Source organism: Camponotus vicinus, unplaced genomic scaffold (genome assembly GCF_025532165.1).
Source record: "Camponotus vicinus isolate PSW18456_S1 unplaced genomic scaffold, iyCamVici1.0 SCAF_14, whole genome shotgun sequence".
Lineage (NCBI taxonomy): Eukaryota > Metazoa > Arthropoda > Insecta > Hymenoptera > Formicidae > Camponotus > Camponotus vicinus.
The window spans coordinates 13257374-13269947 of NW_028141950.1; the positions used below are offsets into that span (position 1 = coordinate 13257374).

The following is a 12574-nucleotide window of genomic DNA, read 5'->3' on the forward strand; positions in this document are numbered from 1 at the left end:
TTTAGGCAGTCTCCCCTGATGTTCCCTCCACGGATTCAGGCTTCCTGCCGCACTCCCTTTCGAGCAGCCTAACGGTTGCCCGTCCGAGACTGCAGCTGGGCCTGAAATTGCAGGACTTCAGGGCGTCTAGAGATTGATCCCCAATCAGGCAGGCGAAGTGGGTGCTCGTGGCATCCCTACTCACGCTCCCCCTGGTGACGATCCAATCTCCGGTTGCCAGTCCTGCGTTTTGTCTGCCGAGGAGCTTCAAGACTTCCTCAGCAGACAAGTCTGGCTCCTCCACGTGTACCACCACTCGATGGCGCCTAGGCAGCTCATCGACCGGCACTACACGTAGGGAGTTTCCCCCCACCTTCAGGTCGGAGGATAGACTTTTTAACCAGTCCCCCGACTATTCGTCGTCGCACACAAAAACAAAGGCTCCATTTCTCTCCCAGGAGCCGGAGAATGTGGGGGCTTTTGTACCCTCGGGTAACTCGAGGATACGCCCTCTGATCATTTTCCTGATCAATCCACAATCCGCGGCTCCTAGCTTCTTGTCAGGGAAGCCCTCCAAAATGAGGGCTAGTCTGACAAGCCCTTTGGTCGCTTGGGCATATGACCCTTGATCATTGATCTTGGGTTGTTTGCCCTGGCGAGTATCGATGGGGCTAGAGGTGTTATTCCCCGGCCGGGCGCGTTTAAGCGCCACAGTCGGGGCTCCACCGCTGTTGGGCCCAGGACTCGAATCAGCTTCGGCGGGAGGGATTTGGGCTTTAGTAGCCTCTCCCTCCCTCTGAAGTTGTTTCTTGTAGCGTCTCCTTGCTGCTCCGTTATATCTGACTCGGGTTTTAGGTGCCCCCGAGTTGCATTCCTCCGGTCGTTCGCTCCCTAAGGAAGCCACGTCCTGGAGGACTTTGTCCATAATGGTGTCTTTTGTCGTTTTGTTTATTGTGTTTGTCGAGTCCATTTTGGTCCCACGAGAACCGCGGATGCGCGATATCACCCAACCAGAGCCGCGAATGGCTGGGGCTTGGCTAAATACCCCGGAGGTCGCCTGGTATCCGGGGGAACCATTCGAGACGCAGCACCCCCTGCGCCACGCAGCCGTCGGCACGGTTTCATTAACACCTTGGCTTGTAAATATTACAGGCCCTCAGAAATATTACAATGTAAGATTGTAGTAATGTTACGGTGCAACGTATTTGCAATATTAAAACGCGTTTTGCTATTGCAAATGCAGACCGTTTTAAATTTAATAAATAAACTTTGAAAATATAAAGAAATGTTTAAGAAAGATAGGAAAAAAAACATTTACCGCCTTTGAAAAAAAATATCTATTAGTGTTTTTTATCAAATGTGTCTTATTAAATATTTATCTCAATAATATACATACAATTATTTTACATACACTCGGTACCAGAATATTTTAATACGTGCAATAAATGAATTATTTCCCATTTACCGATTCAATGAAGAAAAATCTGTTTAATATTCTGAATCCCAACGAGGGATCTAGATTATTAAACAAATTATTTGTTTAATAATCTAGATCCCTTATTAGGATTCAGAATATTAAATAAATCAAGTCAGTTTATCAGAAATTTAACTGACACAAGACAAAAAAATATAATTACTACATTAGTCCTTTGTAGGCCTTATATCTACTTTAGATGAAAATTTGAATACGAGTTAGTTAAGTTTAGTGTCGCCACATAGCAGCAAGTAAAGAAACACATGTTATACATTTTCGCTATGTTAAAATGTTGCTGCAACATTGCCAAAGTAATATTACAAAATAATGTCTCTGCAATATTTCTGCAGCATTACGCTGCTATGTGCAATGTTGTAACATTGCAGCAATGTTGATGCAAGCTTCTGTGCTGTATGGGATACTAATAAGAGATATTCAAAGTATATTCTGAGAATATATGAGAAATAATATACAACAAGAGATATTATGAAAATGTTCTCAGTATGTTATATCTGTAACGTATGTTCACAGTATGAGTGTAGAATATTTGAATGATATATATGTGCTGTATGGGAAGCATCGAAAAATAAATTTATTGTACAAAATATTTAATTAAATTTGTGTGTCGCTTTACATATATCGCAAATGGATTTATTAACGTAAATCGGATGCGATTTGGATCCATTATAATAAGTATCCTGTGGCGGACATCCGACGGATGTTCTAAATAAAAGATACAATAAACGTCCATAATTCGTCCAAAAAAATCGAATATAAAATGGATATATTTTGGACATCCACTGGATGACCTTTGATGGCCGTGTAATGGATATCCATAAACGAACGTCGTAGGACATTCGTAACATGTCCACGGACGTTCCGATATAAAATGGACATAATTTGGACGTCCGCTGGATATCTTGTGCTATGTGGGTAGTAAAGCTGCAGGAAAAGCAGAATATGTAGTAGAACTGATAAATGCATTTTTGCATGTCACATTTTATTGATTTCAATATGTGATTTGATAAATATCCAGTTACGTAATAGATAATACAGTCAATGATTTTTGAATGAAACTGAACGAACTAACCTCACAACTAAACATAACAGGGCTATATGTCAGGTAGCGCCACGTAGTGGCCTTAGGACATTAAGTAGACATCCCGTAACAAAGGATTTCAAGAGAGTGTCAGGGGGCTGGTATATCCTTACTTATTTTTTTACGGCAATTGATAATTAAGTCGATAAATCAGCATCAGTTAGCCACTGCCGACTGATGGCGCTATATATGGTTATAATTCTATTGTTCTCCTTACCGCGAGCTTAGGAACGAATTAATGAAGAATGTGATTTGATATATATGTGTATATATTACTTATGTATACAGGATGTTTATTTAAAAACTTTCTACCCGTGATTGGCTATTTTTTGCGAAAAAAGACATCAATTTTGTTTCAGAGGGGAATATTTAAATACATTAAATGCAACGAAATTTTTTCATCCCTTTCGTCGGGATAGCTAACTTTTCAAAAATCTTAAATGGCAATAGGGATCAAGTGATATATTATTTAAAAAGGTCTTTTGATTCTCTGTATAACCCTCTTTCTTTTTTTTATTTAAATGAATATTTTTCGAGAAATCGCACTTAAAAGTTTTAGGTATCAAAAATGTTTTACATACAAAGATACCTTTTGGAGTACAATTTATTCGTCATTTATTACAATAAATGTTAAAAAGGGTCTCCATTGTTTCCTAAACAATATAATATAAACGATTCTTAAATTCTGAACGAACATATTAAAAAGTTTTTACAGGAATAGCAATCTTGTACAATTTTTCGACGCAAATCGTTTACATTTTCCACTGGTGTTTCATAAACAATGGATTTTAAGTATCTCCACAGAAAATAGTCTTTTTCAAAATGTTCGTTCAGAATTTGAGAATTCTTTATATTATTGTTTAGAAAACAATGGAGCATTTTGACATTTGTTATAATAAATGACAAATAAATAAATTCTACTCCAAATTATATCTTTTTATATAAAACATTGGTAAATGTTTACTTTAGGTTACACAATTCAAAAAATTTTCATTTTCACATATGTTGTAGGGGATACATTCCTAAGTAATACACCGTTTGAATTTTGCAGTGGTCTCTTTTAGTTTCTAAAATATGCACTTTTGAAGTTTCATCCTTTTGTCATCTTTTCGTTATATCGTATTTATGTGTTTACATTTTTTGTTTACATTTGCTCATCACGGTTTCATATTATATTTTACTTGTGTGTTTATATTATATTTATATTATATTTTTTTGTTTACGTTTGCTCGTTGTCACTTTCATGTCATTAAGCTATAGAATTATTGTTTAGTTTCGCTAAATAAAAATTGTACTTTTTATTTTACCTAAACTTTTAATAAGTGTTTGTATATAACTTCCTTCGCTTTGCAAAGTACATGCGTGGACACCGCATGTTCCCCCCCCCCTCTACGCGGGGGCTCCACTTTCGAAAGATATAACCTAACCCAACTCTTGTCTGAAGTGTGGAATATACCTGGCTTCACATAGAAAATTGCAAACTTATATAAACTCATGAACCATATGAACCATGTGAAGCGAAATGTCATATATCAAGGTATTTCCTACACTTCAGACAAAGGTTGGGTTAGGTTATATCTTCCGAAAGTGGAGCTCCCCGTGGGGAGGGGGGGGTGCAGAACACACGGTGTCCAGAAAAGATAGGGATGTATGTGGGAGGAGGTCGGATGTGTCTATACGCCCATTTGATCAACGAGCGACAGAATCCATCCGTGGCAACGGCATCGACGCATATCCTGTGGAGAGAGTATTCACACATTTTTCAGCCCAACGAATAATTGCTAGAAAACAATATTCGCGGACTAGAAAAATATGTGAGGCGCAAGTGACTGGATCGGGAATCGAACCCGAGTCTTTCGCTTTCCGGACAACTGCTCTAGACCACTGAGCTATCCAAACCTCACACCTAATGCTGCTTTTTAACACAGTGATATGCGACTCACACAGTGAGAGCGATGTTGATATCTCATTCGATGCATGCAATGCTGATTGCCATGGAGGATCCTTGAAAAGATCGCTCGCTGACCAAATAAATGCCGGTGGAGGTATTCGCGTGCACTGCATGCTGGCTTCCGACTGGCCTTCCGTAGGAAATGGCACCGACGTTCCGTGTGTTCCGTAAGAAACGGCACCGACCACGCATGTAGCAAGACAAAACAAAGTTTACAAATACATATATTCTATTAAATATATTTCTTCTTAAACATACATGATGTGATAAAATTATATTCTATTCATGAAACTTTTTTTGTTAATAACTATTTAATAAATAACAAGGCTAAAACCTTCTAAAAGATGACCTCGGTAAATGTAGACAGAAAAATATAAACATATTTAGAATGTAACAAAAAGATGATACAAGTAAGTATAAAATTTCAAAATCGCATATCTCAGAAACGAAGAGAGACCGCCACAAAATTCAAACGGTATATTATTTAGGAATGTATCCTCTACAACATATGTGAAAATAAAAATTTTTCGAGCTATGTAACCTAAAGAAAACATTTGCCAAAACATTTTTGACACTTAAAACTTTCAAGTGTGATTTCTCACTTAAAAAAAAGAAACAGAGTTGTACAGAGAATCAAAGGACCTTTAAAATCATATATCACTTGACTCCTATTGCCATTTAATATTTATGAAGGCGTAGCTACCCCGACGAAGACGATAAAAAAATTTCGTTTCGCATTTAACGTACTTAAATGTCTCCCTCGAAAACAAAATTGATGACATCTTTTAGCATTTTTCGCAAAAAATAATCAATCGTGAAATAAACAGATGGAACATTTTAAAATGAACACTTTATATATCAAGCGACGCAGTAGCGTCGTGACGTCAAGTACATAAAAAAATATTTTAAAAATTAAGTCTCTCTGAATAAATATAAAATGCGTTTTAATTTCTTAGGGCGAATTTATGTATAATATTTCTACAATGTAAAATTGATTTCAAATATATTGATGGCAAATATTATATCAAATTTACAAGTTGCTCTTAAGTACTTGGCTAATAGTAATTATTGATTTCATATTTAGTTTTGATATTTTATTTTTTAGTATTTTTTTAGGGAAATTATTCTTTAAGATTTTATTTTTATATAAAAATGATTTTTTGAGGAAAAATTATTGTAAATTATTTTTAAGTACTTTTTTTTATTAAACATTTTGTTGCATACAAGGTAGAATATTTTTTATGTACTTGGCGTATTTTTTTACCTTTATAAGGTTTTTTTAGAGGGATTGTTATGTCTAGACTGGGCAAACGATGAGTCAAAGAAAAGACGTTACAGTTATACTTCCAAAGTCACTCAATCAATGAAGAAGTGACTCAGGTCGAACAAACAATAAGGTCGAACAACAATAAGGTCTGAAAAATAAATAAACGACCGTTTGAGAGGTCTCCATTATACTATTTATTCGAACATTCGTTCAATGTTCCTTTTTCGATAAAAGAATTTCTTTCATGCGGGACGGAGCCAAGTGCGATCTTTTTTAGATTGGAAAATGAGAGCAGGTTAATGAATATACATATAATTATTTATTATAAAACTTGAATTTATTCACAAAATAATTTCTATTTTTACACATATATAGGGTGTCTGTCGTATCATCTGCCAAGAAAAAATCATAAGTAGATCTCGTTAAATCGAACTAAAAAGTCCTATACCATTTTGCAAACATTTACGTAAAATTTCGAGATATTAATTGAAGATCGTGTGAGTAGAAGCACACAGCGAGAAAAGCCACTGTAATTTGATATTAGGTGCGCGGCGAAGCGGTGGGCGGAGCACTAGTCAAACGTAACGCTGAAGCGCCGCACGCGCTTTGATGTTATGTCCGCCAATCAATGTTACAACGATGCTATGAATGCAATGAAGTTCAGGGTAGACACTTTGAGCACCGTCTTTAAAGTAAGTAAGGAGGTCATAATCGTAATGAATATCATCTAAGACCTTCGCGGTCGCGTAGCACTTAAACGACGCGTCAGAGAACATGAGTTGTTTGACAAAAAATGCTCCTTTCTACAAGACCTATCATCCCTCACAGTTTGTTGCAGAGATCCTGAATCACCTTGTATAATACACACACACACACACACACACACACACACACACACACACACACACACACACACGCATCCGCACGCGGACACACATATACATTATTTGGGTAAACCTTCGGAAAACCCACCTATGTGAAATAATGGATGAGAATATCCAATTCCTACGTATTTTTACTTCCTGAACACGAATATGAAACTTAAAAATGGCGGTCGAACTTGCAAGTCGAAGAAAAACGCAAAAAAAGGTAAATTAAAGGTAAATAAAAAAAAGATAAACAACTTAAATTTATATAGAATTTAATACAATTTAATACAATTAAAAAATATCATAAATATATGTGTACACACACACGCGCGCGCGCGCGGCGGGGGTGCAAGGGGGTCTTCAGTCCGTCCTCCCGCAACCACTCCGCCAGTAGGCAAGGTGGACGCTTTACAACTTATAGCATATATCCATTGTGATTGAATTTTTCGCAATGCGTCCCCTACCGGCGGGGTGGTTGCAGGAGGGAGGGCGAAGGCCCCCCCCTTGCACCCGCCGCGCGCGCGCGTGTGTGTGTGTGTGTACACATACATTTGTGATATTTTTTAATTGTATTAAATGTATATATTTAAAATAATTATTTTTTTATATAACAGCTAAAATAGTAAGTTTATGAAAAAACACACACACACACACACATACACTTGGCGTATCCTGGGGTGTACACTGTAACATTAATGTTTACGCTGATTTTCATTGGCTTTTTTACGTTTTTCTGCGATCTTTGCTGCTATTTTTTATGTTTCTTGTTTCGAGAGCCATTTTTTAGTTTCAAATTTGTGTTTAGATGATAAAAATACGTAAGAATTGGATATTCTTACCCACTATTTCATATAGGTACGTTTTCCAAAGGTTTATTGATTTTTTGCGTTTTTTTTCGACTTGCGAGTCCGACGTCCATTTTTAAGTTTCATATTCGTTTCAGGAGGTAAAAATACGTAGGAATTGGGTATTCTTACCCATTATTTCATATAGGTGGGTTTTCCGAAAATTTACCATTATTTGTTGTACTATATTACAATGAACAATATTTAATAGGTCAGTGAGTAAAAGATCAGATTACAACAATGTTTTATATATTCTCATATATGTATATGCACATATATTATATATGCACATGTATTATATATGCACATGTGTAATATAACATGTATTACTCACATGTATTTAAGCGTTACTATAGCTATATAGATCTTTCTTTGCTGAAAGTGATATTTTCGTAGGTATTTTTATGAGGAACATTCGATTTCTGTTAATTCAAATCCAGACTAGTGCTATCGCGCCGCTGAAGTCATCCCGCGTCTCGATTAGTAAATAATTTTACTACGAAATGTTTCAACATCCAGAACGAGGGCTATAAGGTGAGGACACACGTGTCATTCCTTTTGTCATTGTGATATAATACATCCGCGCCAATTCGAGTCGTGTATTTCAACCGATATAACGCGCGTGCGTGACTATAATGTGTTCTCGACATCAACTAAGTAATATGGCGACTGCCTAGCATAGTTAGTCGGTTTGCGACCATCGGCGCGTGTAGATCAATGATAGAGGGACGACGACATTAAGTGACGGTTCTTTGTAGGTATCAACACAAGCTTTCTCACGATAACTTTTAATTGTATATTCTGAATTTTCGATTTTTATCAAGATGAGTTTATGTCTCTTGATATATATACGCGCTCTTTAATTTTCACTATGAAAGTTGCCTTTGTAAGTCGGTTTTGAGAGAATGTATTTGAAAGAATCGGGGATATGTGTCGGAATATATGTAGATTGAACTTCATGATACATCAAGTGTGCATTGTTACCATCAGTGATCCTTTTGTGCCAAATTTTAGAAAAAATGCAATAAGAAGAATATAAGAAAAAGATTTTAATATTTTCTATAAGATATGATTTTCTCTCTACAATGATTCTGAGATAAATATCCGAAATTTGTACAAGGGCATAGGTTTTGAAATATGAAAGTGATATTTTTTGTTAAAATTGCTGTTTTTGTCTCCCTATCGTAAAAGTGATTGTCAAATTCAACATGTGATACAAGAGTGTATAAATAAATTTACTTTAAATTAAAGATTTTTTGATACGTTTTATAAAAATTATATAACACTCAAAAGTAATCTTATATAAATATAAAAATTACAAAGATAAATATTTGTTTTTATTTGTGTTCGTACATTATTATTACAGCCATACATATATACAGAAATCAAAAATAAAATAACAAATATAGATTTTATAAAATTTTAATACATATACAAATACATATACATAGCATATTTGAGATTATTATATGTTACAGTAAGATATTAATGAAAAATTTTTATAAATATTAATGAAAAAGTTAATAATAAGTATGAAATCATATCTTTTTACAGAATATAGTGTGCATATATTATTATTATACTATATAAAAAATTCTTAAACCAAAATATAAAATTGTAAAAATTATTTTATTAGAAATATGTAATTTCTATGAAATATGTAATGAAACTTCCCCGTGTAATTCTTTTAACTATGTAATATATATGAAAATAATTTTATTATTCAATTTATATACAACTTAAGAAAAAATTAATGAAAGATAAATAAATGATAAAAATTTATCATTTACAAAATAGAAAAACATAATTATACTTTAAATTAAAGATTTCTTTATACGATTTATAAAAATTATAGGCACTCAAAAATAATGTTACATATAGATATAAGTATTAGAAAGATAAATATTTACTTTTATTTGTGCTCATACATTTTATTATATAGATTGCTATTCATATGCATGATCATTATTCTCTTTCCTGTACAAATGCATCATTATATGCAATATCGATGCTTATAAATTCGCATATAAAATTTTAGTTGTTAATAAGTTGATAAAAGAAAATAGTTGCTAGAAAAAAGTGAATTGTATAAGAGATTAAAAAGAATCATGTGAATCCATCTCTCTTTAATATGCTAACTAAGAGAATACATGTAGATACATAAGCTAGAGTCATTGAACTTTACAGTTGCCACGTGTATGAATGTGCTGTTATGTGATGAATGTGTTTTTATGCAAAAGATTAAAGATTAAAGATTAAATATTAAATATTAAAGATTAAAAATTAAATAAATTTCCGAAAAAGACAAAAAAAGGGAAATTATTAGTATTCATTATTATTATTTCTAATTGTTTTTCTTTCAATTTAAAAATTTAAATAGATCCAATTCTTAGAAATATTGAAATGCAAATCCGAATTTTCTCATCGTTGCTAACCAGCTTCCATTCAATAAATACAATAATTCTAATAATTATTGTTTGATTCACTGCAATCTTAATCAATTTGAATTCAAATGATTTTAATTGTCGCGAGTTTTTATTTCACTCAAAACATTTTATATTTATATAAACTTAAAATTTAATAATTAATTCATTTTTAAAGGTACATAATTAGTAAAATTTAGCCATCCCTTTTTGCTTTCAATATATTATACTGAGAGAATAAATATAATAAAGTAACAAAAAAAAATATATATATATATATATGTACTAAATCTCTAATATATCTATCTCTCGTATATATATCATATACAATTGTATAATACGTTATAATATTATCTCTCTATGCTATAATACTATCTCTCGTATATATATATATATATATATATATATATATATATATATATATATATATATCATATATATCATATACAATTGTATAATATGTTATAATATTAGAACACGCAAATATATTATATTATATAATTATTTTAATCTTTATGCATTAGTACTTAACATTATTTTTTTAGCAACGTGATTCAGAGTCTTCTAATCATAGTCTTTTTATCTCACATTTTACCATATTTTGTATTTTATGTTGAAAATATTTATGTCATAATTATAATAATATAGAATATATTTTTTTAAATGTGTGAGTTTATATATATTTATGTGTATAAAGAGAAAGAGAAAAAAAGTATGATGAGAGAGAGAGAGAGAGAGATAAAATATAAGGAAATAAAAGAATTGTTAAATATCCATCCTAAACAGATGTTGTTAATTAAAGAGGGATGAGAGATTAATATCTAGTATAAGTAGATACAAAATAATTATTATAACATATTAAACATTTGTTTTCATATAATCTATAATATGAAATTGTTTTTTATAATAATATAAACAATTATAATATAAACTATTATATTATATATAGTTGTTTATAATTTTTTATAATGCTTACATTTTTTATTTTTTCAATTTAAACATTTACAATAAAAACACGCACACAAAAATATATATTCTATAACACAAATATGTATTTAAAAAAAAATTAAAAAATTCCTCAAAATTCTTCAAGATTCAATTTCTAATAAGATTTACAAGGAAGAAATTTCAAAAGAAAATTTAAAATAAAATAGCGACAAAAATGATAACGAAAATATAACAAATATAACAAAAACTTTAAATTCCAATTAAAATTTTATTAGACTTTATCTTATCAATATTTGTTTCGCAAAAAATCTTTATTTTTCTACAGCTAATTATACACAGGACTATAATTATATTACAAATATCTTAACATTTTCTTGAAAAAAAATCGATTCCAACTTGCTCTCAAAAGAATACAACATTCCATAATTTTAGGACCTCTCTACCATATGTTTTATCATTTACAGAGAATAGACCTGATTAAAAAACATTTAATGTAAGCAGCGTTAAAAAGACACACTCTTACAGATTAAAAAAGAATAATATCTCAGATATAATCATGATAAAAAAACTAATAAAGACTATTATTTTACGGATTACTGTTATAGATAATATTAAGTGTATGAATTATTATTAATTTAAATCATATATATAAATGTGCGATAAAATATTTTCTTTCTTCTGTCATATCGTTCTGATTTCAATGTTTTCCGCATCCGGAAATCCGGAATTATATACAAAGATTTACTACGTTCAGATGCATCTTGAGTTTTACTGCTTTCACCATTCATATAGTTTTAATTAAAAATTGACAAAAAATTTCTATGCTTAACTGCGTACAATCATTAATATGTCCGCGGCATTAAAACGATGTCAGTGTGCCCATGTATTCCTACATCTATACAGGTCGGCGCGTACACGGAGGCATTCGCGTCTTTAATAGAGCGGGGCAGAATGACGTAAGACGGCCTTCCACGTGCCCGTTCTCGTCGCGCGTGTATCGCTCTATAACCTTAACGTTTTATAATCGAGTTTTTCCCGAGAATGCCAGAATTATCGCATGCATTCCATGATCGGCACAGTTACGGTTTTCAGCATGCTCAGCAAAATACGCAAATTAAATGACTTTAATGTTTAAGTACATTAATCATCAACACGTGCCAAAGAATAAAAAATCATATTTATGTAAATTGACATTTTTCTCCTAAAAGAGTCCTTAAGAAGGATTACTTATACAAACTAGTTATGTCATTATATATTTATTATACGAAGACACAAAAAAATTAAGAAAAATGTTTTTATTATAATAGAGATGTAGCTTAATAAGTTACTACTTTATAATAGGATATAATACAAATATCCCGGGGAAAAAAGTTTATACATAATTATATACAATTAGATAAATTTAAATATAATTATATATAATAATAATATAATTATAAATAATATAATTATATATATTAAGATCTATTTATACTATCACATATATCATTTTATATTGTTATATCAAGATATTTATAACTCCGTATCGAATTATGCAAAGTTATATTAGAATTCTTGCTCGAGAATTATACTCGATATAATTTTATATAATTCGATATAAAATTGCAAATATTTTAATAAAATTACATATAAATAATAATATAAATACATCTATTTGATATAGTTATATATTTGATATATTTATACAATTGTATATAAATTGTATTTATTTAATTGCAT

The 12574-nt window shown here is 31.8% G+C and overlaps 1 protein-coding gene and 1 pseudogene across 3 annotated transcripts in view; one reads left to right on the plus strand and one right to left on the minus strand.

The window, feature by feature from the left end:
* Window position 1: 1 nt before the first annotated feature.
* On the minus strand, window positions 2-949 carry LOC145964919 (uncharacterized; annotated as a pseudogene).
* Window positions 950-8165: 7216 nt separating this feature from the next.
* Window positions 8166-12574, plus strand: part of LOC145965249 (uncharacterized) — a 44437-nt gene continuing 40028 nt past the window's right edge. For 2 of the 3 annotated variants that reach the window (XR_014436656.1, XM_083088658.1), the window contains exon 1: window positions 8166-8238. The gene's annotated coding sequence lies outside the window, so the exon portion shown is untranslated. Of the gene's footprint in view, window positions 8243-12574 lie in introns of all 3 variants that reach the window. The other variant, XM_083088659.1, reaches the window with a different exon arrangement.